Source organism: Macrosteles quadrilineatus, unplaced genomic scaffold (genome assembly GCF_028750875.1).
Source record: "Macrosteles quadrilineatus isolate MER2022 unplaced genomic scaffold, UCM_ALF_1.0 Scaffold_8__2_contigs__length_117827958, whole genome shotgun sequence".
NCBI lineage: Eukaryota > Metazoa > Arthropoda > Insecta > Hemiptera > Cicadellidae > Macrosteles > Macrosteles quadrilineatus.
Genome location: NW_026542601.1, coordinates 7,632,130 through 7,657,157, shown reverse-complemented (window position 1 = coordinate 7,657,157; position 25,028 = coordinate 7,632,130).

The following is a 25,028-nucleotide window of genomic DNA, read 5'->3' as shown; positions in this document are numbered from 1 at the left end:
AACTAATGATCCTGTTCTAGTATTTAATTTCAAGACTTTTAACATGGAAAAGATCCCTTGATACAAGCAATAATACATTAATTGGATTTTCGATTGATTATATTTTAATCCTAAAACTTTTATCTTTTGGATTATTGAACAAATTAGTCTAATCTTTATCTAAAGCAAACCCTTTGGAAAAGGAGGATAATATTAAGGAATATTTGGCCCAGATATACTGAAATTTCATTTAATGCCTTAGAATACAGAAATTGCTTGAAACAAAAAATTATAAATTAAAATTGTATAAGACAATGAACCAGCATTGCTTGTAGTACTGGCATCACAAAATTTCTTGATATTATAATACTATTAAAATATGTAAAAAATTACTAAAAACCATTTTATAGCTAAAATATACTAAGCCTCGCATCAGAAATCATTACTAAACATTATGAAATATAAATAAAAACTATATTTGTATGATAACTTCAGTGTTGTGACAGGCGCTTTAGAATGAAAAAAGTTATAAGTCAATTTGATTGTTTATAAAATATTAATTTTTAATTTTTATTGCTGTCTTGTTAAACAATTAAATTACGCAACCTACATAACCTTTATATTTTAATTATAGGAAAAGTCTTATTCCTCTCTTATTACCTTGAATAAATCAAATTAATAATAGCAAAATCATTCTGCAGGAATTATTTGGGCAAATAAGCTAAACCGTTACCTCTCATGATTACATATACTTCCTAATATATTATTGTTAAACATTTAAATAGAAAACATTGTGGTTGAAGCTCTAATTTTCTTTATAATAAATTTTACTATTCAATGCTTCACTAATCCAAAATAAATCACAGTTAACCATGAGTTACTTGGTTGTACCATAAATCAACTTTAGAAACATAGTTTCAAGTCGGGCATCTGTATACTTGCCTGTGAGTCATAAATCTAGTAACAAACTTGTAATATATAGGCAAGCAACTAGGTCTGCATGTCATAAAAGTAACACTTTTATGAGTTTGAAGGTAAAAGAGAGAAGCCAAAAAGCTATCAACTTTTGTGGCTGACAGTGTAACAACAGTTTACTGTTAACGTTGCTAGTGTCTAAGCTGTAGAAGACTTTCATTTTTAGCGAATTTCCCTATAGGGAAGTAGCTATTACCGTAGGTAGCACGGTAAGACCCGGGAATGATTTATGTTTCATTTCACTATTCGTTCTATCGTTCAAATTGGTATGTTTTAATTAACATTGTATTATTATTTGTATAGTGACTATCTCCAATTTATATTTTTATCGTATAGTGGTTTAAATTACCTTGTTCTGTCCAAAACGATCCTATGTAGTTCGTAGTGACTACAGCTGTTTCGTGCTGCAGGAGCACATCTTCAGGTCAGGAGAATGTCAAGCAGTCATTAGAAATTCTTCATGATTCCTTTGACGAACTCCATCATGAGGAATATCTAATGACTGCTTGACATTCTCACGACCTGATGATGTGCTCCTGCAGCACGAAACTGCTGTAGTCACTACGAACTACATAGGATCGTTTTGGACAGAACAAGGTAATTTAAACCACTATACGTTAATTCAGACGATCCAGAAGCCATACCATCATATATTTTTATGTTACAGAAACTGTCTTATGAAGCTTTGCAATAACAATTTTCACCTGGGATACCCCTTCAGTTATTTCCTCGAGTTTTCGCATACTTTTACGTGATAATCTATTGTGTTATTGGTCAAGAAATAATATCTTAAAAGGTCATTAATTTTGTGGGCATGATCAAAAGAGTAGGTTTACAGAAGGAATCCAAAGACTACATAAATTGGAAATCTTCATTATTGAGATGTTCTTGGTAATGTTTCTTAAGACTTTGTACAATCTGTTCAAAATGTATGTGTTAGATTAAGAAAATGTGTTGACAGTGCATATTTCGAGGTTTAACGTGTTCATAAATTGCGTTAATCAACGGTTAAATGTACATGTTTGTACATATTTGTTCTTTGCCACCAAAAACAGTCATGACGATTATTGATTACACATAGGTAGTGACTTTTTAGCCACCCTGTATACTTAAAAAAAAAATCCAAATGTTTACCAACAAAATGTTTTCGTTTGGTAGGGAAAATTTGCAGTAGTTGGCCACACAGAACTGCCTACGTTTGCATAAGTTGTTTCTCTCATTTCATCTACTGTTGATAAATATTCATTGGGTTTCATCCATCTCACTTTCTCGAGTACATAAACATGTTTACTCAACCCATTCCATATACTGTACAGCATTAGCCACAAAGTAATAAATAAATTTAACTCATACATTAACTAAATATTTCATTTAAATAATAAAAATAGTAAACAACTTTATTTCGTACACGGTTGGATGACATTAAAATTTAGTCTTAGGAATTGAAACGTTCAAGCAAATATATTTATGTTTAGGGCAAGAGAAAAACAAACATACTCTAAAGTTTTTAATACTTTAAGTTCATATATGTATGAATAAAACCTGATGAATATGTTATTGTTCGGGTATTATCTATTTTAGTCAGGGTTGTTTGAATGATTTCATTAAACGTGCAATACATATTTATTGGGCCAAATATGTATATATGTATATAAAAATACATTTTTACAATCTAAATAAATTTTAAACACTCAAAACACCAAAATATTTATGAAAAGAATATTTTTCAGTAGATTTTTCTTGCACGTAAATCTTGAGCAAACTCTATTTTGCATTCCCCGATTTACAACACTCGTAAATCCTTGTATCTCTATTCTTTGTTTTCACTTTACCTAAAAGAAAAAATCCGTAAAAAGAAATTGGTAAAAGTATAATTACCATGGCGTTTTCCATATTTAACTCAATTAAATGTATATTTCAATGAATAATGAATGATTAAATTAATTAGCAATTAAGACAAAAGTTTAAGTGATTATATTTAACACATTTTACCGTTTTGATGTGTACAATCTTCCTTGAAATTTTTAAATTTACAAATTATTTTCCAGGAAAAAATAAAAAGATAGGCCTATGATAGTATTTCGAAATAAGAAATCATAACATTATAAACCAGCGGGCTTACAGTTTCAACAAAGGTATGATATGGATTAACGTTCTAAATCCGCTTTACTAAGTAGCATAAGAAGATTTACAAGTATTTGTAAAGAAATGTGGGCGGTAATGTTTAGCAACAAGTAAGCTGGTTTTAAAATAATCTTTTTCCCTGGCTTATAGTTGGACTAAAAGAAAAGTGTTATGTCAAAATATATTTTTTAAATCCTAACGATGTCAAAATGTCTATTATCGCAATAGAATATATTTAAGAACGTTTTCCTTCTTTTATATACAGAGTGTGGGAATCATTGAAGCCATAACAACTAAACATAGCCAATATCTCCTTTATTAGTTTGATTTAGGCTTTTCATGAACTTTGGTAACTTGAAAAAATTGGAATCATTTAACCCTTGGTATGTAGTGAAATATCCTAGATCATGTTGTCATAAAAAAAATAATATTAGGCCGGTCTCTGCAGAAATAAAGAACAAATTAATGTGCACATGTCACACGCAAACATGGTATACCCGGGAGATCCATGCAGTGGTCCGAAAGGCACTGCTCCCAAAGGCACTGGTCCGAAAATATAATTTTTGGACTACCGTCTTTTGAAGCACGGCCAGGAATGCTGTGCATTATCTTTAGCATAATTGAAAAATCCAATACAACAAAGGCCTTAATATAAGTTTTTTGTTCATTATCCTCAACTTTGATTATACGAGTATTACATTTAATTCGTTACGTTTCCAACATCTTATAGTGAATGAATAAATTGTTCAATTCGTAGGCCTATTTTAACAGGCACATCAATAGTTGTGGCTGAAACCTAAAGGATATATTAAAAGATACGAAATTCAAGGAATAATGATGATGACACATTATGAAAAAGATGATATTCAAAATAATAAAAAAGCTACCATCGTAGTTTTAAAAGTTCCATTCAATTATGTGCAGCATTAATAGGTTTAATGTAAACTCCTGTAGTAATAGGTATTAGTTCAAGGCATGATTATAATGCCAAATATAATGTAAAATTATAAAAAAAATAAACGTATTATTAATTGTCGGCATCTAGCTCTGATCATGTCAACCGGTAACGTGTGTGCAACAGGCCTGTTAGTTTTATTTTCGTGTATTTGTATTCGTAAAATGTGTTCGTGTTCGTGTTATATGTTTCTACTGTGACGACGCTGCTTCAGCCGAAGACGTCTGATGATGGCATGTTAATGCCGAAACGGCCGTAACGGAAGTTACAACTGATTGAGCTGTAGACAAGGTAAAAACAATTTTTTAGTTATATCACAGCTCAGGGGCTAAAAATATGGATTTTAATAGTAAAATTATTGATTTAATTTTTTGGGAACAAATATGAAATATATGTGTATATATGTGTAAAAGAAACACTGTTTTTTCTTTTATTACAAAAACAATAAAACCTAAATCCTATAATTATTTAACGATAATTTGGAGCAGAGAAATTTGTCTAAACATTATTAAATGTGCTTAACGTACTTTTTAGGGATATACTTAACAAGATTTCATCACGATGGCTTTGATTAAATCGCAGAATTACCATATTTTAGTTTGTGGTTTTAAATTATTATGTTAGTACAAAGTATAGGTTTATCATACAGAGCGAATCACGTAAGGTACACGCTATTGATTTTAGACAACCCGTTGCTCCCACAATGATGAAATGAAAAAAATATTCCACTAAACCAACCCTAAGCAAAAAGGTTAAATATTATATTTTTTTCGAATACAGTATGTACCAAAACTAGAAGTTCATTAGGTCAAATGGCATATACAAACATATATGTCGTATTATACATAAATTTGAAGCTTCTGTTAATACACAAATTTTAGTGGACTCAGATTTTGAGTATTATAATTAGTTTAAAAATAACGCCTCTGTAAGTGAAGGATTTTTCTACGGTTTTGAATATTCTATATTTGTCTTAAAAATGCAGATATATTCCCTACCCTAAATAAATATTGCTTACTTCATTCGCTAAGCTTTAATTCAGCTTTAAGTCATTAGGCTGCCATCACGCACTGTGACTGAGACGCTGATTAGGTATTTATAAAATATTTTAATACTAGACGTAAGTCATTGTTACTCACTAATACATAAAATTATGTAAGTAGCCATATTTGCAAAGTTTTTCTTCAAATAAAATAACATTTTTACAGCATCGATTGTGTAAAATTAAATAAAGAACTTCTTTAGTGAAGTTATCATATGTCACCGTTTATCTAAAAGGTATTCAAACTAGTATGTATTGGTTTGAATATATTTTGTAAACGATGTGTCACAACCAGGAGCCCGTAGTTTAAAAGTTGTTTCTCGTTGGTTTTGTCATTACAACAGTCACACAATAGAATACATATCTGATACGTTTACAAATAAATAGAACGTTTTATATGTTGATTTATGTAGGTAGAGAAAATATTAATAATTAAATTTTCAAAACTGTTTTACTAAATTATAACAATCAACTTATAAAATTATAATGATCAACCAGCAACATCCTCTATAAAATTGTGCATAAAGGGGAATATAAATTTAATTATCTCTCACAAATATACTTAACAGCTTACACCATCTACTGTAAAGACGAGGCTTATGAGGAATGTTTAAATGATGAGGTTTCTAAGTTCATAGAAATGTTCGGTAGATGTACAAGTTTGTAGAAAGTTAGCTTTTGAAATAAAAATGAAGTTGGAGGAAGTGACTTAACCTCAAGAATACTGATGAGATAATACCTCTTCTTCTGTTACAATCCAACCGCAAAGTTAAACAATAGTAAAACAAGATCAAATGAACTAATATAATTAAACCAGATGACATCGTATTTACGATATCATGGCAGATTAATAATACATTTCCATCACTAAGCTTCCAAATGAAACATGACTTGTTTCAGAATGTTTCTAGTGTGACAGGTCACTGTTTGACTCTGTTGGATGTAAATAAAGTATATTTACTTTGATAAAATATAATATCACGTATCGATCGTCAAGATTCAATTATTTCGTGATACAACCCGGATTGACTGAGCTCTGGGACATTTATTAAATCACGAATTTGATTCAATGAAAATGGATTTTACAACAAGCTTAGTTTACATTTTCGCTAGAACTGTATTTAATTATAGGACTCTAAACAAGTTAAATTCTAAGTCATAAATATCTACACGATATGTGAAATAATCTAAATTTTCTTTAAAAATTTGTAATATTTTACACTATTAATACTAGCATGTTAGGGGAGCTAGTCTAGTAATCCTGCAAATCGAAAATGGATTATGATTGTATAATTAATGGATTTAAGTGATAATGCTACAATCTTTCACGTATAGGGTGATGTGTTAAAAGGTTCCCCACTACTAAATTTTACACCCTATGATGGGAAGGCAGGACCAAAAGTAACAGTAGAAAATACTTGAATATTTGTAGCGTTTACAGTATTATAATGCTTGACTTTTCAAGTATGAGAACATAACAAAATAATACAATACAGAAAGTTTCAACAAAAGATTTACGTTACTATTCTCTCGGAAAATACAATACATTCCGATTGATACTTCTGATTTTTACAGAAGTATAGCATGCAACCTACCCATCGCACAACTAGATATCTAGATAGATAGTATATTTCATGTTTTATCCAGTAAATTGTGTTCCACCTTTACACCCTAGGAAAATATGTTCTAGTCAGGAACCGTTTATACATTATTTAGGTCAGTCCTAGAGGGTCGCAGAATTATCACATTGATAAAGATTATGGTGATTGGTGAGATTTGAACCCGGGACCTCTGGCTAGAAATCCCCGAGCAGTTCAAGTATACCAGATCGTCCTGCAATAAATTATATTGTTATTATCTAATTTTTTTACCTCTCATCAACAATCTTTGTTTTTTAATTTCCTCACAAAAACCAAAGGAGTTGAAAAACAATAACGTATTGTTTAATGAATACCAAAACGAAAATTAACTTTCTTACGAAGGAAATCTATTATTACTGCATTTTGTAGAATATGTAATTCTACATATTTGATTGTAATTATATTTAATTATTGTTACATTTAAGACTTAAATAATATTGCTGCTATTAAATATTTTAACTATTTATTAAGTTATTATTTATTATTATTAATTTATTTTTAAATTGCCATATTGTTGAAACTATTCACACAAAGCTTATATCTAACACTACAGTTTACCATAGATCCAGTTTGAGGTCTTTATTAGTCTCCAGGACCAGTAATGATCTATCAAGCTCACGTGACTAATTGCAATCATTAATCTTTGTCGCTCAACTTCATCCATAAAAATCTCACTGCTAGTTTATGTTAATCATTTTAAGATTATGGTGAGCATGATATTGACAATCATTCCAAGTTAGTTTATCAAAACCTGTGGTTTTCTACTTATTTATTGTACTGTATTTACTTTATAATAAATCTATAGTTCATCATCACCCCAGTACTTGTTAGTCTCACGGTCCAGTAATGATCTATCAAGCTCATGTGACTAATTGCAATCATTAATCTTTGTCGCTCAACTTCATCTATAGAAATCTAACTAGTTTGGGTCAATCATTTTATAGATTATGGTGACCATGATATTGACAATCATTCCAGGTCAATTTATCAAAACCTGTGGTTTTCAACTTATATATTGCATAAACTTTATAATTAACTCTATAGTTTATCATCACCCCAGTACTTATTAGTCTCCCAGACCAGTAATGATCTATCAAGCTCACGTGACTAATTGCAATCATTAATCTTTGTCACTCAACTTCATCCATAGAAATCTCACAGCTAGTTTGTGTAAATCGTTTTAAAATTATGGCGAAAATGATATTGACAATCATTCCAAGTTAGTTTATCAAAACACTGTGGTTTTCTACTTATTTATTGCACTGAATTAACTTTATAATTAACAGTATAGTTCATCATCACCCCAGTACTTATTAGTCTCCCGGACCAGTAATGATCTATCAAGCTCATGGGACTAATTGCAATCATTAATCTTTGTCGCTCAAATTCATCCATAGAATCTCACCACTAGTTTGGGTCAATCATTTTACATTATGGTGAGCATGATATTGAGAATCATTCCAAGTTAGTTTATCAAAACCTGTGGTTTTCAACCTATATATTGTATAAACTTTATAATTAACTCTATAGTTTATCATCACCCCAGTACTTATTAGTCTCTCGGACCAGTAATGATCTATCAAGCTCATGTGACTAATTGCAATCATTAATCTTTGTCGCTCAACTTCATCCATAGAAATCTCACTAGTTTGGGTCAATCATTTTAAGATTATGGTGACCATGATATTGACAATCATTCCAGTTTAGTTTATCGAAACCTGTGGTTTTCCACTTATTTATTGTATATCCTCTTTTCAATTTGACTACATCTGTGTTATTTTTATTTAAGGTTACCACGTTTAAACCATTTAGATAGAGTCTATTAATACATAAAAAAGATTACATGTTTTGGAATATGTTTTAGTACTTTCCATGTTAAATTTATGACACAATGTATTGGTTTATAATTTTAATAGCAAAAAAACTAGGTTGTTCGATTGGAATCATTTTCCCTTTTATAATTAAACCGTTCAATTGTGTCTGTGGTGATAGTTTTAAAGCACCGTTTATAACAAATAAAAACTATTGTAATGTTTACTAGATAATGTATTTTACACAATACAATATATTTTAAATCGATCAGTTTCAATATCTACAAAGGTCTTTATTATAGTACAAATAAAAATAAAAATCACACATAATTTCATAATATTTGATTACTTTTGTCGACATTAAGACAAAATAACTCAATGTAAACGTATTTATTCATCAGCTGTTATTCTAATATCACTGTTTTGTTTACTTGGTCTGCGCCACAATACAATACACAATGTTCAAAAGTCCACGCAGTGTATTGTTTGGTATAATAACACGCTTTGTAAACAAAACGACACGTTCCATTCTGGAACAGCTGCGTTCTATACGTATTGCTAGGATGAAACAAGATATTACTTAATTTTAACAGTTGCATCTGTAGAAAACAAATGTTTAGTTTATAACGTCCGACGAAAAGGTATCCAAGCTAATTTTTATTGTACATATTAACTTAAACATTTAACAAGATGTTATAGTACAATGATCAATAACTAAAACAATGATAAAAACCTAAACACACGTATTTTATATAAAACTAAAAAAAATACCAAAACAGTCTTGGTCAACAATTTTATATAACTTTATATTATATTTCAATATTCTTTAATTTTAAAAATATACACTGATATTAAAGATTCTGTATTCTCAAACTAAATTGAGAAAACTCCCTGAACAATTAATGCATAGGTAACCAGTTTGTGACATTTAAAATTGTGAAATAAATACTTAGAAGAACTTTAATTATATAATTTATTCAAAATACGGATCATTCTATACCAACAGTTGCCATTGGCTGTAACTTCTCTGTTTATATATTGTTGACTGTTGTATATTGAAATCTGTTTTAAAATTAAAAACACCATACAATTAGAATTGAGTAAAAATTTATATATTTTTTCGAAAAGTTTTTACGAAATTTAGATTTTTTTATGAATTGCAAAAAGGAAAAACACATGTTTATCATTAGTAGGAAAAGTAAATCTAATTTAATTCATCTATAATAAATCTTATTTGAATTTATGTATTTTCATGTTATATTTTTTATTATAATAAACTAGATTTATAATATGAATACTCAGCAACCTATATAGTGAACCCTAAGGCATAACACAGATCATTGCATATGTAGCTAAACTGGTGCAATTAAACTTTGGAACTGTTCAGTGTTCAAACTAGTTAAACTTATATGAAGGGATATGTTCTGAATATTAATGCGTTATAATGCACTTACTAGTTTAATCGGTGTCATTTCAGTTTCAGGGTGTTATATTCAATTTGGGGAATTTAAATGTATTTCGTGATAATATTTTGAGATTGCAGTTTATTAAGTTTAGGTTTGGAAAATGTGTTTCTGCTTTTGCACAATAGTTTACTGCCTCGGCTGTAGTGGAGTCTCTGTTGTATTCATGGATGATTGAAATAAAATAGGTTTTACAAAATTTCCTAAAAGATGTATACAGTATGGACTAAGTTCAATGGTTCATTTACAGACAGCATTTGATTTTGTATACGAACAATCATATACTTATGAATCAAAATATAACCAACAATCAGAAAATAACTTGAACTAATAACTGTTTATTATTTCTGAGATATAATTAATGAAAATTGTGGTTATTCAATTTCAACTGGCTAATGAACCGAAATTCTTCCTTCTTCAACCTAATTTCCATTGAAAATTCGTATAAAAAAATATTCATTAAAAAGTATCATTTAATGAATACTTGTAACAACAAAAACGATAATATTAGTAATATTTAGGCATATTACATTACAATACGTTAAATAGAAACTAAAAAAAGTGTATTGCTTTAAATTTTGTAACGATATTTTAAGTCGCTGAACAAACTAGGAATGTGCACATTTTTTACAATCCCTCATACATTTCTTCCAGGTCGATTTAGATTAATTACCAGTTATTGTAACAACAATGATCATTAAAGGTGGCTTACCCTTCAACAATTACAAAACGGACATCAGTAGCAATTGTTAAAAATTGAAGTGGAGTTTTAAATTGGTTTAGTGACACTTAAGAAAGAAATATTATTACTTAATAGAAGTAATAATTGTCTACTAACATTAATACAAGTTTTACGAAATTGAATAAAGAAAACGTAATTTATTTAACTTAAATAAATATAGGGTTTGTAAGCTTCTGGCTATTTCCCACACAGCTTAAGTGTCTTATTGTATTTTCTTTTAGATACAATACAAATTCTAAAAGACAGTTTACTTCATTTAGTATTGGTTGCCTGTAAACTCAAATAAAAAAGCTCTTGTTATTCGAAAATCATTGTGAAAGTATACTTATGTACCATTTTATTTTTTGATTTAACGTGTCTTATTATAAAAAACAACTGAATAATACTTTTAATTGCTAACAATAAACAAAACGATGTTCATGAAATATAGCATAAAATAATTATAACCCAGGTTATAATTAGGTTAGGTCAAAATAAATCAAAATTGTTTAGTAAATATTTGTTTTATAATATTGCGATTCTTGATAAATTCGTTTATCTAATTTTTGAACCGTTTCTTACATAGTGTAAGGAGGTGCAAAATCATATAATCAAGGCTAAAATCAATTTAATTCATATGCTCAGTTTGTCCGACATAACAGTCTTATGTAAAAATCACAGATGTTCTACGTATGCACGTATGTTACCCACGTCGGGATGAGTCTTACATTACATATTAAATATGTTTAAAATATAAAAAAAATCTCACCTAATATTCTTACAGGTAAGCAATCGCAATAAATACGCTCAGGTGAATAATTAACAAATGAATTGAAAACCGTTTTTATTATTAAGTGATAGTCATTGGCTCTTATATTCGCTAAAATGTTAATTCCAAACAATATACACATTACATACCACACCATACGAATTGTGAGACTGTCACACAAGGTGTAATTTCCCCAAGGCTGACACAACCAAAGTGTCCGTAACTGGAGACTTAGCAAGAACCGTCAAGATCTTTACGTGTTGATCTTTCCTTGTTAAAACAATTTAAGTTCACACTCTGATTTACATTTTGTAGTGAAAATAGGTTATAAAGCTAAGATGGGAAAATCTTGTGATAACATTTAAATACAAACAGTACAAATACAAATTTAAGGACTAAAACATCTTTTTTGGATGTGCAGTATCTAGTTTTAATGTCGTTTCAAATTAGTACAATTTTTAAATTTTATTTCATTTATATTCGTTTCCAGCATTTATTCGTTTTTATTGTTTTGAACCTGTTAACATGTTTTTCAAAGCACGTAACATTTTCTACGGTACATTCAGCTGCATGGGGCAAAGTTGTATATATTAAAAAAAAAACGTTGATCATCACTACTTATTTACTATTCTTCAGGATCTATTTTAAATATCATCTATACGTTTTTTTCAGTATTTTTTCTTATTTTTCAAGCCATAAGGTAAATAAAAATTACCTGCCTATTAACAAAATTCAATAAATTTGTGACATAAAATTAACGTATTTATAGGCTTATTTACTTTTTACCTTCTAGTATGAACCCAGTAAGTGTATTATATTCCCAGCTTAACTCGACAAAGAATATATTGTAGCAAACACATTTTTGTCCATACAGTATATATCTTTTGTATATTTTATAAATTTATTAGTTTATTATAGATAACGAACTATTATGGTGTTAACGGAAATTCCCTGAATACCAAATAATAAAAGGTTAAATAATAATAAAGGTTGGTGTTGTTGGTATTGAAACCACCAATAATAAATAATAAAAACCAGTCAATAATAAGAAAGTCTTAGTTAGAGACGTTTAATAGCTTATCATGATACATTTTACTCCCATGAACTGTTAAAGTGTTCAGAACACTGTATAGACTAATTCAATACAATTACTATAAATAAAGGACGCCAGGATGGAGAAAGGTTATTTACAACAAGTGCTATTCAACTTATATTGCCTTTTAACTCAAAGCAAACAGAACTCCCCTTCCTCCCTAAAACATTTTGATTAAAATTTAATATTCTTTGTATTTAACAAGATTCAGACCTCGGTTTATTTATATTTACAAAGCGTGGGAGATCAGATTAAATATTAAAGGAGATTAAAGGGAAGTGGTTAGTTATTTATATATGACTAAGAATACAGATACCGGTAGTTATTTTATAAGCGATTATCACTAGAAAAATATTTTCAAAAAAAAATTTTTTTTTAATAAGATAAATTAAAATTTTTAAAAGGTTCACAAAGTTTACTATACAATACCAAGTAAGTTAGTACCTAAGTCAGTTTATTGACTTTCTAAGATTATACTTTATTTATTTTTTTGTGCTTCTCATGTGATTTAGGGCAAGAAAAATTTTAAAAATTTTTTCTATCAAGTAGATTATATGGTAATTGGAAAACAGTTGATTTATATGTATTAATTAATATGCATTTAGAAAGAGTATTTAAGAATAAAACGTAATATTACTTTATTTATTTACGTCAATATCGTGTATAACATTAAATCAATAAATAGTATCCAACTTATAAGTTACTTTATTCAGATGTGCTTTCGATTCTGAATTTACACTAGTATTTGGTCGGATATTATAATAAGTAAAAAAAACAAACCCACACAGTGGTTTAAAAAAATAATATTTTTTATAAGTAAAACATAATTTTGGTCAGTATTTAATAACTTTAGTAAACTTTCTTTTAAATGCTTACTTCAAATGCATTTAACATTTCCAGAGAAATTCGTGAAGTAGTTTAGGTAAAAAAAATTATCAATTTTCAAAGACTGGCCGAAAAGGTAAAATTTTACAGAGTCAATAAAATCTAGATGTAAAAGCTTGCCAACTATATACCATACAGGTAAGTATTTAATATCTAATCTAAATATGTACGACTTCTTTGGCCTAGGATCACTTTTTGAATATTAAAATGGTATAAAATTACCTGATTCCGTCTGTGAGCCTAAATCTTTTGTAGTCTCATTTGTAAATAAAGTAAAAAAAAAAAAAAAAAACTATGATCATAGACGGAATCATGTAGTTTTATACCATTTTAATAAATTCCTTGTACATGTAGTTGTTAAATTATTTTACTTTAGTTATTAAATCATATGTTAAATAACAAAATTTAAAAAAAGATAACAAAAAGGATAACAAATGTTATTTTAAAAGCTTAATTAATTATGCTTGAAGAGGGGATTCCTGGGTCTGTTTGTTTTCTAAATAGCCCTCCACTGCCTCAGGCAACTAATCCGCCTTCCAAAGTAAATGAGAGTGCTGTGGAATTTTTATTCTCACTCCTAATAAGTATCCTGAAGTTACTTCAACAAAACAAATTTGTTCGTAAATGTTTGTACATTGTAAATAATGATTTTTGTAGAGTGTCCAAAAGCTCTAATAAGGTACAATTAAAAAGAATTTTTAGGATTTTAAATACTATAAACAAAAGCAGGGTTTATATTTTATAATAAGAGTGTAAATTTACTAGTTTATAAATTAGTGTTGCTTGTTTTGGTACACTCTGCAATTATTTATGTACCATCAATAAAACTGATACGCTTGAATCAAAATATATTTTATACCACAGTGTCCAGGCTATATGTCTAAGAAATAAATATTCTTGTTATAGTTCAAGATTCAGGAGTACAAATTTCGTATTGAAATCCTCTTGCAATTTACACAAGAAGTTTCACTGGTGGCTGTGGGGAAGTGATAACAACTTAACCGTTCACTCTAACTGGGAACTCTAGTGATACGAAGATAAACTGAATAGTTAGGAAAAAAACAGTTAACCAACTTTTAAAATGTGCTACCATTCAGATAAAACTTAATGTATTTATTTGAAACTATCTGCATAGCTGTCTATGGTATAGTTTTGAATTTTCCCTCAGCTGTTTTAAAAATCTAAAATGTTACTGCTGTTTAATCTTTGTATAAGTTCTGTCATTTATAGGTTCTTCAATGGAGTTATATTTGAGTTATTCACTGCAATTACCTAGCAGTAATAACATAGGTTTGCGTGTTATTGCCTGTCCCTGAATACTATGAGTATTTTACTGTATCAGTTCACTCCAAGCCTATACTGGATACTTTCCATGCACTGGTAAATACAAGGTCCCAAGAGTCCAACCTCTCAAATGTCAAGCACTCTTTATGCAAATTTTAACCATCCATAACGTTTGAATATTTACATAACCTTCTCTAAATGAAATAACATTTATGCATCTACGGAACCATAGACTTACAAATTAGTTACTTAGTAATATTTTGGTGTAGATTAGTGTATTATCTTAACCAAAGCTAGACGCTTAATGTGAAAATCTCGTAGTATTTGTAGCATTCCTTATGACACGTGATACGTGGGACTTTCAAGTGAAGATTCTAACCATGATGTTATTTCCCAAAGGTATACACAAGAGGATCTGTAACTTGAGACCTAACAGGAACTGTCAACACCTTGTTTCTAAACTGTTCTAATATTTTTGGTGTTATTTTTGTCATTTAATTTGGTCTAAAAACCTATTTAATAAAAAAATGAAATTTTAAGTTTAGGAAGTTGACTGATTTAACTTCAGATAGTAATAGGCTCTCTAATAATTTAACCATACACACTTTCCCTCAGGGGTAATTAACTCAGTGCTTGCCCCCAGGACTATTCTCTAAGGATTTATACCACTATATTAAACTCTATGTCATATCTCTATGGATAGTCCGCCAAAAAGTTAAGATTACCTGATAAAATATTTTAGCTTATATTTCCCTTACTATTCATAGCCCTCTTAAGTTAATAAATCCTAAGAAATTAGTAAATTTACAGCTTATACGTGAATATGCTGAAGTCTCACACTAAAACGGCAAGGAAAATAGGAACCCAAATATTTCTAACATGGTATTTTTATTAGTAAAACTGCTAATTCAATAGTTATGATTAGATCAACTAATTATTTGTGTAAATAGTATTGGCCCATAATGTTAAAAACATTGCAAAGTAAACTCGTTAAATTGTAACTGGCTGAGTACTGTATCTCTCGTGTATATAACAGATGAAATCCTGAGAGTCTATCATAGATGATTACTTATATAAAAGATTTATTATATTGAACTTATTTTGCTAAAAAATATCTTACATTACTTAATATTCGAAAGTATTCGAGTTATGTGTGTATTTGTCTACAAGCCAAATAAAAGATAAAAAATACATAGGTACCTCAAAAACAGTATTAAATATTTTCTAATATATGTTTCACACCAATTTGCACATTAGAAATTTAAATACTTTTCTTCGTAATAAGTCGAAACATCGGTATTTATATTTGTCATTTTTAAATAGTCATATTCTCTAAAAGTAACTGAAAGGCAAACGAGGTAACTTATACTGTCGTTAAAAATAATGTATTATGCAATAACAAGTTAATAAAAAAAAAAGTTATAATTAAAGATTAGGTAAACCTTAAAAAGTGTTTCACAATCTGACCAATTCAGATAGTTTGAAGTCTAATGGGCAAAAAGCTTTAGTAGAGAGAAGATTCAATTAAGTACTTTTGCTACTTCATCCTTCATCTGATTGCTTCCATTACTTTTGGGCATACTACTTCTTTCTCTTTTTTTCCATGGGTATTTAATTTTTTCAGTGTAATTGATCATTTGTATACGTATTTTTCTCTAATAAATTAAATGGAGAGTTTAGGTATATTTAGAATAAAAAGTATTTTATGAAATCTTCATCAAGAACTGATAATATGTTTAATTTAAATTTGAATATATTATGTAATTAAGTATTAAGTTATACAGGGTGACAAAAAAGTCTGGAAACGACATACAATAGTTACTATAGTTGCAACTATTATGTCATAACGACAAACTTAAATTTAAAGAATATTTACAATTCGGAAGAATTTTATATCTTATACTAGCTGTACCCGCGGGCTTTGCCCCGTTTTACTTCATAAGTGAGGCCGTTCGCATGGCTCAATCACGTCCTGGTTGAAGTTCGTTCGCTACGCTCCCTCACCTTTAGGTTGGAACTCGTTCGCTGCGCTCACTTGACGTCAGGTTAGCTCGTTCGCTACGCCAACTCGCCTCCAGGTTGAAGTTCGTTCGCTACGCTCACTCACCTTTTGGTTGCAAATTAGCTGTTGTCATAAATGTAAAAAAAAATAATAGTGCTGCACCCTGTGTACGGTGCTGTAAAGGTAATCCTTGTAACTTTAATGCTATTGAACATCATAGAACAGAACAAACTTGTTTAATTCAAACAGCTGTTACGATTCATTAATTCCATTTAAATATGAGTACTCATCAGGTTAACATGGGAAACTCCAGACCCACTGGGGCGGAGCCCGAGAGTCCGATCAGAATAAAAACAGCAGCTGAGTTTTCCTATTTAATGCCTAAAGAATCAGTGTACCAAATTTCAGCCTCCTAGGTAAATGGGAAGTAAGAGAATTAGTGATGAGTGAGTGAGTGAGTCAGTCAGTCAGTGAGTCAGTGAGGGCTTTGCATTTTATATACAGACTGTCCCAAAAGTCCCGGACCGGTTTAATATTTTCTAAACGACAACAGATAAATCAATAAGATTTGGTACATCAACACCACACCTAAAAATTTACTTTTTTAAGGAAATATAAATTTTCTGTCACATCATGGGGACGTCCCGCAAGGAGTCAGAAGGAAATCTTAAATAGAAGCATAGGTTGGCATGTACATCAAATTAAAGGTCTTTACTAGCAGAATATAATGCCGCAAATGTGAACTCAAACGGACAACCGATTCAAGAATGACAGTGGTTCAAAGATTCATTTAATTCGCATTGCTATTATACGCTTACTCCTCGGGGGGCACAGCCCTAGGAATCGGAAGAAAATTGTTAACGTAAGCATAGGTCGATATGCACATCAAATTAAAGGTCTTCACTAGTAGATTACGATGCCGTAAATTCAAGCTCAAAAGAACGCCTGAGTAAAAAATGACAGTCGTTCAAAGATTCAAAATGGCAGATTCAAGAAATCTTTGAACGGCTGCCATTTTTAATTCAGTTATCTGTTTGAGTTCAAATTTGCGGCATTATATTCTGCTAGTAATGGTCTTTAATTTGATGTGCAAATCAACCTATGCTTCTTTTTAAGATTTCCTTCTGACTCCTTGCGGGACGTCCCCATGATATGACAGAAAATTGATAGTTCCTTAAAAAAGTAGATTTTTAGGTGTGGTGTTGATGTGCAAAATCTTATTGATTTATCTGTTGTCGTTTAGAAAATATTAAACCGGTCCGGGACTTTTGGGACAGTCTGTATATAGATTTATGGTATACAATATGACATAACCTTACATTTTTCTTTCATAAAGTAAAAGACTTACTTTATTTGTGTAGAAACATGCAAAATAAGAATATACGAAGAAAAGACAAAAGATTAAAAAAAAAAAAACTTAATTTACAACAGGCATTGCAATTGAACTCAAATGATACAATTAATTGTCTCTGCCCTCTAAAAAACCTTTTGTTCAAATTGAACATTCTTCTGTCAGTACTTTACAAGATATGCATTTGATTTACTTAAAGAATTGTATATTTAATAATTTATATAGTTTATTATTTTACCTAAATTGTAAGAGTACATTATCTAGGTTGTCGGAAAGTATCAGTACACTTTAATTATTGGAAATTTAATGTTTTCACTGACTCCTACTTAAACATACACTTTACAAGTATAGTGGAGTCCAATGGATAAGGTTAAGTCAGAATTACGTAAATGGGGGTACATTTTAAGAAAGGGATAAGCGAAGAAAAGAGGGTATAGTCCTTATTGGCTTTCTGGACCACCTGCAGATTTGATGGGGCAAATGGGCACTTTATAGGATACGAGTTGGAAATAATTTTTTTTTATATGGGCTGAATGTAGGTTTATAATATTGCCAAGAAATGAGCTAGCCTTTTAAATTTCTGCATTTATATCAAAAATAGAGAAAAAATTACAAACAGATCGGTCATTAATACAATCATTATTTGTTCTAAGTTCATCATTTGCCTGCAAATCTTTGTTTATAGCGATATATTTTTCAGTATCCACTTATGTATTTTGTAATCAACAATTTTATTTCAGTTAAATATAATTAGTAGCACCCAATTAACGAACAAATTGTTTAAAATTGTTAAAAGAATTTTATATAATATATGGTTTGATTTTTTTAAATAATTTCAAAATAAAAATTAAAAAGAAATCGGGATAAGCAAATTCTGAATAAAATATTCAATAGTATACCAACGAATCAGACTTTGAAAGGAAATTATTATTAGAGTCTAAACAACAACATTTTCCGCAATAAGCTGTCTGTGGAAATGATTTATATAAGCGTCACCATGGAACTCGGTTGTTTTCTTCTAAACGGAAAGGGTGAGCTATAGGGGTAGACGTAATCGTTTCCTTGGATTAAATGGGATACTTGTTGGATTGTGCTGTAAATTAACTACAAACCTTTGTTTTTTTTGTGTTTTGGACACTCGGAAAATCCTAACAGATTAATAATACATTATTCAATAATTTACTTTTTTCAACTATTGTTATTTTAAAGTAAATGTTTTAAATGGTCCCCATATTGGAACGAAACTAATCTAATGCAACTATAATGGAACGATGCAATTATAATGATACGGTCATTTAGAACCTGATATAAGTCTTGACAAAAAATTTTCACGGGAAGAAAATATAAAAACAGTCAAATTTCAGGTGCTTCTTAAGATCAAGATTTAATTAAGTTTCTAGCTTTGGACATTTTGTTTGATCCCTTAACAAATGATGACTGAACCTGCTTTTTGTTTCTCATTTCAATCAATATCTTCAGTTTTTGAAATAGGGTGGACCAATCCTAGTTCAATGAAAAGGACATGGTACAACCAAATACAAACAAAATTCAACACAGCCCTTGTGATAGTTAACTATTTGTTCAATCAATATTCACTAAGAAATTTTTTATAATGTTGATACAATTTTTAATATACGGAATAAACCAGTTATTGTGTGACAATAGTTAACTATTTTATTATGAGATGGATTGTTAACTTCTTATGGTGCACTCCCCTTGATTTTAAGAAGTTTTTTTGGGATGGATCTGAATTTTTAAAATATGACCTCAATTATCAAATAAGGCCGACAACTTTAATATTTCTTATAGGATTCCCTGAATTGTATAGTTGTTTAAACAAATAAAACGCAATTAAAAAATGTTTTCTGTCTTGAAATTATTTATCTAAAGCAACTAGCTTAGGAGTTAAAGCGTGTTGCACTTAAGAAATAAATCACTTGTGATGTACATTCTGCATCATGGTAGCCTAAACGAGTAAGTTTATGTAGAAACATCAAGGAATAAATAAGTCTTCAAATCGTATCTGCATTCTAAAAGATCATTAAATATATTAACAATATTGGTTCCGTTATTTGAAAAAATCCACTATTTTCCAAAATAGCAATAGACATTAAAATTAAACTGGGTATTAAATTAAATTAGGTAAATATCCGTGATAAATCAATAACAATTAAATTGATATTCATAAGTATGAAAATAATTTATCGGAACGCTTTATTAAAGAAGAACTGTCGATTAACTCTACTTCAATCCGAGGATATCAATCCTCTTTTAATTTCCTTCTCCAAAGGAAGCCCTACAAACTTTTATCTTTACTTGCTATTAACTTGATACTTCCCAATGAGTAAACACTTTTCTAAATCGTTACCAAAGCTAAATTAAATGTAGTAATGATGTTTGGAATTGACGATTCTGTTATTATGATTTAATTTAATATTTCCCAGCAACAATACTTTTCTCAAGGAGTTTCGATGGATTTTTATATTTAGTAATATAAACTTAAATCAAGTAAAAGGTAATTCATGAGTAAAATATATAAAAACATGTAAAGGGTGTTTTGTTAGTAAAGGAATTCATTTTAGTTTTCAGCTGAGTTACTGATGTGTAAAGGTTTGCTTAACAAAAGTGAATTATTAACAGAAACAAAGAAGTTGACAAATGTTCTTTTAAAAGCTAAATTAATTATCCTTGACGAGAAGATCCTGTGGTCTGTTTGTTTTATAAATAGCTCTTGACTGCCTCAGGCAAATAATCCTTTTCCTAAAGTTAATGAGTTTTGTGGAATTTTGTTTTATGTCAGTAAAGTAGTATTTTCACCGTCAGCATTGCAAAGAAACAAACAAGACCTTTAATTTGAAAAGTGTAATACGATTCAGAAAAGTAATCACGTTAATGAATAATTTTAAGTTAACATTTTAATAGTTAGTGTTAAGCATCTTGTAGCTATTTTTGTTGAAATACAAAAACACATTTTTAAATTAACATAAATATTTATTGAGAGGCTTAAAAAAATACGTACTCAAGGTGGGAATACGATAGTATTCTAATATCACAATTTTTAACAGTAAACTTGAAACATATTTGTCATCATGATAGAGTACAATTTACTTAAGGTAAAAAAGAATTTTTTTTCATAGAGAATATAGGTATAGCCAACAAACTTATATCCTTGTTATAATTTCTTTTTAAAATTTTAAAATTTCAATTATGCCAAATAGTATTTATACCCAAGAGTAAAGCTAAGAACATGAATGTACTATTTTAAGGTTGATATACAATTACACATGTGTATTTTCTTAAAATCACCAGTTTCCACACAAATTAATTCCAAATAACAATTTGTTCTTTGTCTCGAATCCTCCTTTACGTATTTTAGGTATTGATAAATTTATATTTACAAACACGATTATTGTTCTAACCCTGATAATCTGATATAATACCAGTACTACAAATCAAATTTACGTCATTGTAAAACTATTTAAAAATTTGTTTACACCAGTTATCTGTATCTAGAAAATTCAAAAATAATTGACAATAATGTTTGTTAAAAGTATACCATCCTTATTTGGGTTACCTAGATGTCAAATGTAATTTGGACTGGCTTAAAAAAAGTTACAGAAGATTGGATTGTACTTTCACTTCAAAAGGGTTTTGATAGCATTTTCATGTTTATAGGTGTGAACATATCCTTATCATCTCCCTGCACGCAACATTGCAATGTTAAATAAGGAAGTTGTTGGGCCAAATCTCACTATTGTTATTTATTTTACTATTCGAACCTAATAAAGAGAGATAAAAATATATATAATGGCCAATCACGTATGTTTGCCTAGCACTCTCAACTTATTTGTTTGTATAAAATATGTATTGGAATATCTATTTATAGAAATATGTGTAATTAGTATTCGTAGTTGAATGATTTATAGATCCCCATAATATTAACCATTGTTAGGGTGTCCGAAAAAGAATTCCCTAGTTTTTAAATACATTAATTTATTGTACAATATACAAATTACAATGACTGAAACACTAAACGAAAGGTAATGAAAGAAAAAGTTTTTTTTAACACTATTACACCTCGATATGCGAAGTATATGTGGCCCTGCAGATATCCAAGAGATTTTTACTAATTTTTATAATTAATTTTATTATTATTTATTACAAAAACTTCGCTCAAGGTGAAACAGGTGTACCAAACTTATTGCTAACGTACGAAATTAAAAATTACAAGTATACTCTACAGCATCAAACCTAACTTTGCCTGGTAAAATAAAGAATTTTCAATTTCATTTCATCAAAGGATTATTACTCATCTATTTAAACTAATACTATCGTGAGGTATTTTTAAAACTACGTAGTTCTTTTTCGGACACCTGGTATAAATAATGTATTCAATAATTTTATACTCACAACTCGTAAACAAAGAAAAACCATAATTACGATTTTGCATTTTCTATTTTAATGGTATTTCATACACATTTAACATTGGGTTCCAGACAGAAAAAGTAAATAATAGGTTAAGAGTCCCGCCAAAAAATAAATTCCCTATTGTGAAAGGCTGACCCAAGAGGCTGAAGGTTACAAGTTAAGCTTAGGAAGAAATAAAATCGTGCCAAATACTTTCGTAGCTATCTATTCCGTCCCTTAAGATATCTTGTGGGATATCTGTTGTTAAATACGTTTACTTATCACAATAAAATTAGTGTACGTACTAGATGGCACATTACATCAATAAATAAACTACCAACTTCATATTATACAATACATTTTTTCCAATTGACAATCAAACAAGACAAATCAAACTAATTAAACTAACGTTGCTATGTAATGTTATAGTTTTTTTTCCTTAACTCTTCCTAAAGAAAAGTTAAATAAATAACTTTACTAAAGAACAGTATGCAGTCATACAAATAAGACAGTAACTAAATACATAATTCGAACATATTTAGAGTATAGAATACAGGGTGTCCCGGAACTCTATTTTAGGGCATTGATCCTGGGTAAGAAACGTACCTAAATATCATATTTAAGGTGTCCGGAAGTCCTTAGTTACTTACACAGCCGCCATTTTGTTTTTTTCAGTAATAGTTTTTTTCTAAAGAATGGTCAAACATACGAAATGGAAACTTTGCACAAACATTTATGACAACTAGAAAAAGCTACCAAAAAATTATCAAGATTTTTTAAATTCATAAAACAAAATGTCGGCCATTTAACATTTTCTTTCTTAAATAACTCAAAACCGTTGATTTTACAAAAATTTTAAATGGCCGCCATTTTGTTTTATGAATTTGAAAAATCTTGATAATTTTTTGGTAGCTTTGTCTAATTGTCATAAATGTTTGTGCAAAGTTTTCATTTCGTATGTTTAACCATTCTTTAGAAAAAAATTAATAACTGAAAAAAACAAAATGGCAGCTGTGTGAGTAACTAAGGACTTCCGGACGGTTTAAATATAATACTTAGTTATGTTTCTTACCCAGGAGCAATGCCCTAAAATATTGGTAGAGAGTTCCGGGTCACCCTGTATATCACGAAGAATACATCTTTATTTTAACTGACAAAAAGTGTGTTTTAGAAAAAAAAACTTGGTTTACAAAACTATAAATAATATTATCAACAATGCAAGTTGTATTGTCCTGATTTTATTGTATCAGGTCGTGTTTTATTTGGACTTTGCAACGAGGTAAAAAGCCTTTTAAATACTCATTGGGAAAGTATCAGGTTAATAGTGAAGATAAATGTTCGTTATAGGACTTCCTTTTGAAAACGAAATTAAGTGAGGGTTGATATCCTGATATCGGGGAAAGTGATATGATCTTCTTTGGTACTAAACCTTAACGATAAAACCAACCTGCCTCTCCTTTTTAGTGCTTTGAAACTATTTTGTTTTTCTTAAATTGAACTCAAAATAAATGGTTTGTTCAATTTAATTTTTTACTTACTTTTACTAATTAAAAATTTGTTTTTTTTTAAGATTTGTTAAAAACTAGTTCTGTAGCTTATCAAAAGTAATATTTATTTATTTTGTAGTAATTTAGCAACTAGTAAATAAAAATATCAGACTTATCATAAAATTTTAATATCATTTTAAAACTACAATAAGATTAACTCTTAAGTAGACTATCATATACAACAAACTCATCAACAAACAGGCAACATGTGTTAACTGTAGGAACTCGATTTTGAGAAAACACTACAGGTTATCATATTTTACATTGAAGGTTTTTCGCGTTCTTGTGTGTTGTTATGTGTGTAAATTGCCTTATCATCCCATTGCAAGCAACATTGCAATGTATAATAGAACTATTTGCTTGACCCAATTTGCATCTGTTTGTTTGTTTGAATTACCAAACTGACGAAAAAAAACAAAGATGTCAGTTATATTGCAATTTAATATCGCCCTTTACTAGTTTAAGAGAAATACAAATATTACGTGCAATCATCTCGCGGGCCTTATCTACTTTTTATAACTATATTCAACATTTCATTTACTAAAAATAAGAATATCTGTTTAGTTTTAGTACTGTTGCAGCTGCTATACTTTGATACTTACTTACTCACTAACTTTGTCAAAGAAACCTAGATAATATATGCTTTTATTTCCAATACCTAGATGTACTAACCATGAAAAGAAACGTTACATATTTTTTTTATAATAAATATATTTTCAAATACGACCTTAATATTCTCAGTCACTTATTAGGTAAAATTTATACACGAATAAATGTATAACTTGCATGAAATGTTTTTAAAAGGAATCATTATATGTTTGATTGGTTAATTAATTATTAGTCTTCTTTAGCACTTTTAAAATCAAAGAAAAATTAATAAAAACTAAATTAAATGCAGTCTAAAGCTACTAACTAGATTTTATTGGTGAAAATGTGAAATTAATCAATTAGGTTTCCTGCCTTTGATGTTACATCATATG